A 6,000-nucleotide genomic window follows, 5' to 3' on the forward strand; every position below is an offset into this window, starting at 1 on the left:
CAAGGAGAACAGAATATTCAAAAGACTTTTAAGTGGCTATTGACATTCTGTTGTTTGATGTTCTATACCCTTGTAGGCATAGAGTTCAAGTCACTGAAACTATGAGATTCTTCTATTAGATAGTAAAGAAACATAGAGTTCTGGTCAATGAAACTATGAGATTCTTCTATTAGATAGTGAAGAAACCTACAACTTGCAGTCAAACTATTATCATGTAGATTAATGAGTTTGTAACTTGTAAGAAAGCTATGACGAAACCCAGATTCCCTAAAATGGTTAGAGGCCATATATAGACTCATATGTTTTAAATGGTTAGAGGCCATAAAACATACTCAATGTTTTGATGACAAAATTGAAATTTTGTTGATTTGCAAGAATAGGTTCACACCTATTGGTTGCAAGTTTGTTTTAAGGATAAAAACCATCAAACAATGAAATTGTGTTCACACACAAAGCTAGATTAGTTGCTAAAGGTTACAAGCAAATTCACGATGTGGATTGTGTTGAAACCTCATGCAAAATCGTAATGCTTAAGTCTATAATTCAAGCAATGATTGCATATTGGTACATATGGCAATTGGATGACAAAACATCTTCCTCAGTCAAATGTTGGAAGAAACTATGTACATGGTATGTCATAGGATTTGTGGATCCAAATAATGCTTGAAATGAATGCTAGCTTAAGAAATCTAAGTATAGATTTAAGCAAGAAATTGGGAATTAGAAATGTATTTTAGTGAAGCTAATAAGTATTTTAGTTTCATAAAATGTACATGATTCTTATAGATATATAAGAAGTTTAGTGGGAGTACGTAAAACTTAATTGGTCCTATGTGTATCACACACATATCTCTCTATTGTAAAATAACATTCAAATGCTAATGACTTAGATTTGAAATTATTCATCAATGATGGACCATGGCGAAACTTAGTACATACTGGGTATTAAGATCTATTTACAAAGATCTTATGATATTGTTTTGGATTAAGTAATGGCATTTACTAAATCAAACACGAAATACTCCATTGGAGATATTCGACCCATGTGAATAAATCTAAGTAAAAGAATGTTTGAACTATGTATAAGCATTTACTAAGTTAAAACATCAAAGGATCTAAGTGAGATTCTTAACCTATATTATATGTCAAAGAATTTAGCTAGATTCAGTATCTACTGAAATTGAATGAGCTAAAGTTACATGAATAGAATTCAATTGGGAATTATTCTGCAAAAGAATTTATCATGTATGATATAATATGAGGATCGCCAAAAATGTATCGTATGACTTTAGGCATGACGAACATATACCAATCTCTATTGATCTAAGTGAAGATCAACTAGATTGAGATCAAGAACACTTATGGTACTTGAAAAGGTACATAGGAATAGTTCTCGATTCAAGAAAATAAAGATATGCTAAATATTGATGCTACACGCATAAACACTGGCAAAGGATCAAGCAAGACCCTTTGGAGTTAACCATTGATAAGGACGAGCTATAGAGCATCGTGTTTTGGAAATGGCAACATGGGTTGGAGACCATGAGTTGTTGCGTGGGAAATTAAAATAATAATTTCTATGTTCTAAGATATAGTTGGAGAGTCTTCCACATATCTATAAACTGCTTGGATAGGTAAATCCAAACAAAGCATCACTAGCAACCTATACAGTTGAAGTAAAAGTAATTATTGCCTAAGAAGCAATAAAACAGGGTTGTTTAAAGTTCTTCACTGAACTTGGGTAGATCACCTATCTGCTGGCTTGATGGTTCTTCATTGAAAAATGCGTAGAACCACTCTTGAAGCAAGAAAAACGTCTGCTAACTTGATGGTTCTTCATTGCAAAATGAGTAAAACCACCATCGAAGTAAGAAAGACTAGATCACATAATAAACAAACTCGAAAAGATCTTATCATCATATCTCGAAGAACATTCGATGAAAAGGATATTAAGATTGGCAAAGCATGATAACTAAACCTATGCAACAAGTGAGAAGCAACACTCACGTTGTAGCACTGGAAATCAAGCATAGCTATTGAATTCCATGAAATGTTTTAAAGATGGGTTAGAGGCCCATGGTTGTAAAACATTGGGGTTGAACATTTATCATATATGAAATGTATTTTCATATTCCATTTAATCTTGGTTTAGTATTAAATGATGAGTCCCTTCAAATTTGACGAAATATTCAAGATAGACTGTCAGGACCAGTCCTGTGACTAAGAAATGTCTATCAAGTGAACTTGAATGTCAAAGGTTGAAAATGGTCCCTAGTCGGAGTTTTCTATAAAATTGGACGCATAGAAAACGTTAGACGATTAGAATGCAAGATGACTAGTAGTTCTGTTTCTTGAACTATGTGGACATGGCAATGTCATAATCATTTGCATAGATACTTACTTTGGGAAGACTAGTATCGGACAAGACCTATGAAACTTTACTGTAAGAGATGAAAATCTGTCATAAGTAAATTTCATTAAAATTATTAGACACTAAATCCTCAATACCTGAGTGATTTGAGATTACTTGTTTGAGAACTGGTTGCTTTGACGTTGACCAACCGTCGCACCGTAAAAGGAGGCTATAAAGGCAACGCTCAGGTAATCACCTATCAAACGAAGTCTAATCTCAAGATCGCAAGATTGGGATTGTCCTCCCATAAATCGGGATGAGATGCTTAAATGTTGTACAAGGCCACTCGGAGAGCTAGAAACTGTGAAATGCATGGCCGTGCTCGGATGAATCATAGGCTATGATTATCTGTTTATTTGATCAGTTGAACTCTGAAACCGAGAAACACCTCTGGACATAATAAGGATGACAACTCTTACCTTATGTTCAAGAGCAAGCATCGAGCGACAAAGGAATTAGGAAATGCACACTTGTCCCTAAGGACAAGTGGGAGACTGAAGGAAATAATGCCCTTGGTCCAAGTATGCATTCTATGTTAAGTCTAATAAATGCGGTTCAGTATTAATTAACAAGTTAATAATTCAGTGAGATCAAGTGAGCTGAATGCCTAGCTAGAGGTCGCTTCAGTTCAAGTGGAATTAATGATATTAATCCACAGCTTACTCTTGACTGAACCCGTAGGGTCACACAAATAGTACGTAAACGGATCAAGTATTTAATGGCATTAAATACTCCATCTATGGATATTCGGAATCGACGGATCTTGGTTTCAGTGGGAGCTGAGATCGTCACAGGCAAGAAATGAATACTCCGGAAACGATGATATTGCCGGAAACGGAAATATGGATCGTATCGGAAATATAAATATTATCCAAGTCGTAGATGTTGCCGGAAACGGAAACATGGTACGTATCGGAAAATATTATCGGAAATGGAAATATTGCCAGAATCGGAAATATTGCCGGAAACGGAAATATTGTCAGAATCGGAAATATTATCGGAATCGGAAAATAATTCCGGAAACGGAAATATTAAATATTTGTTCGAAACGGAAATTGATTCCGGAATCGGAAATATTAAATATTGTTCGTATCGGAAATGAATTCCGGAATCGGGAATTTAATCGGAAGCGTATCGTACGAATTAGCATTGGACGAGGCCCGCTAGACGAAGGCCCAGCACGAAGCCAGGCCGTCGCCCAGCGAGCCAACGCACACCAGCGCACGCCAAGCCTCGACCAGGCCCAGCGCAAGGCCAGGCCCAGCCAAGGCCTTGGGCGCGCGCGCGGAGCACAGCAGTGGGCCGAGCGCTGTGCGCCTAGCGTGGGCCGCAAGGCTTGCGCGGGTGTACGGTGCTCGTGCAATGCTTGTGCGGGAATCCTGAAGCGATCGGGATTCAAAGTGTGATTAAATCCTAAAACTATTAGATAATGATTATTTAATTAGAGTCCTAGTAGGGTTATAATTAAATAAATTAGTATCCTAATAGGATTCCAAAACCCTTTCCATAACTCTATAAATAGGTGCCTAGGGTCACATATTTTCATAGATTATTCAAGTATTCAAAGTGAGTTTTTGAGAGAAAATTCAGACACATTCCTTGACTATAAGTGCCGAAAATCTTTAGTACCTTAAGGGCGATTCTAGTTGGTCAATCTTAAGGCGGATTCGGACGTGCTGTGGACTATCTACGGAGGGACGACACTTGGAGTCCTAAAGACTTGTTCTTGTTCGGTTCGGGCGCAGCTAGGGAAGGCACGCAACAAAGAGTATGCATCTAAACTATGCTATATGATTATGTGTAAATAATATGTATTCCTGGCTAAATGGTTTTTCCGCATGATTTATGAATTGTCATATGTATCATAACCTAACACTTCTGTCCCCCGAACACCACTAGGATGTCATTCTTCTTGTGCCCTGTTGCTTCGTAGACCCTTTTCTGGGGTTGCTCGTGTTGTTTGCCACTTGCGGCCTTTTCTTTTTCCTCCCTTCGGTCTAACAAGTATTGTTTCAGGTAGCCTCGGCGAACGAGGTCCTCAATGTTGTCTTTCAGCGAGTTGCATTCTTCGGTGTGGTGACCGAAGTCATCATGAAACTCGCACCATTTGTTCTTGTTTCTCCGAGCTGGGTTGGACTTGAGCTTCCCAGGTAGTTTCCACTTTTCATCATTTCTGTTGAGGCTAAAGATTTCTTTTCGGGGCAGAGTTAGTGGAGTGTAGTTAGTGTATTTGGGTTGAAGTTCACCCCTTCTCCCGTCTTTCTTCGGGCTCATCTCTCTAACCCCTACTTTCTCCTTCCCTTTCCTTGAGCCGCCCTCGGGCTTGCTCTGGGCATTTTTTGTGTCTCTCGGATCCGACGATCCTTTCAACCTTGCAGCGGCTTTGTTGAACTCTCCGGTTCTGATGAACGCATCAGCCATTTGGAGCACGTCGGCTATTTTGGAGGGGTTTTTCATCGAGAGCTTATCACGGAATTTCCCTTCCTGGAGCGCGTGCTTCAAGGCGAAGATGGCCACGTCTGGCTGCAAGTTTGGTATGTTTGTTGATTCCTTCATGAATCTGGCCATGAACTCTCTTAGACTTTCGTCTCTTTCTTGTTGGATTGAGGTCAGTTCTGCCGTGGTTCGCTCGGGGCGATTGTTGCTCACGAACTGTGTGCAGAATCTCTTTTTCAGCTTCTTCCAGCTTTTGATCGATCCCTTTGGCAGCGATCTAAACCACTCTCCCGCCACTCCGGTTAGCGTGGTTGGGAAATATTTACACCAACATGCTTCGGAATAGGGACTCAAGAACATTTGCTGCTCGTAGGAGATGACATGATCCCTCGGATCTGTGATTCCGCTATATGGCAGGTGTGCTGGCAGTCTTACCTTCGGTATCTCTTCCATGATCAGCTCGTCCGAGAAAGGGGATGACGTGGGAGTCATGATTCTTTTCCCGAGTCTAGCCCTGATGCCTTCGTTCGCCGAGGTTCTGTGATTAGAACGTTCGGGCGTATGATGGGGGCTAGGGGTTCGATCATGCCTCCTGTCTCTTCTTCTTTCTCGGCTACTGACCTCGGGTCGTTCGCCAGATCTGCTTGATTCGCCTACCCCGAGTCTCGTATGGATCGAGGGTCTTAACCTTGAGTGGACCGAGGGCCTCAACCTGCTGAGCACCGAGCTTCGGATCCGAGTGTTATGAGTAGTCGATTCGCTTTGGAGAGCTGTTGGAGTAGGCGATGGTCTTGCAAACCAATCTGGTTGTTGTTGTGCCCTTTTTTGGGTGTCCCACGTGCTTTCCATCCATCTCGACGTCAGGTGTGTTCCTGTCAAGGGAAGGAGCTCTCGTTCGGGTCTGGACACTTCTACACTGGGCTGCTCGTTCAGCCTTCGCCTGGTCTGTTAGGTTATGATACATATGACAATTCATAAATCATGCGGAAAAACCATAAACCCAGGAAAACATATTATTTACACATAATCATTTAGCATAGATTAGATGCATACTCTTTGTTGCGTGCCTTCCCTAGCTGCGCCCGAACCGAACAAGAACAAGTCTTTAGGACTCCAAGTGTCGTCCCTCCGTAGATAGTCCACAGCACGTC

Source organism: Spinacia oleracea, chromosome 6, assembly GCF_020520425.1.
Source record: "Spinacia oleracea cultivar Varoflay chromosome 6, BTI_SOV_V1, whole genome shotgun sequence".
NCBI classification, from domain to species: Eukaryota; Viridiplantae; Streptophyta; class Magnoliopsida; order Caryophyllales; family Amaranthaceae; genus Spinacia; species Spinacia oleracea.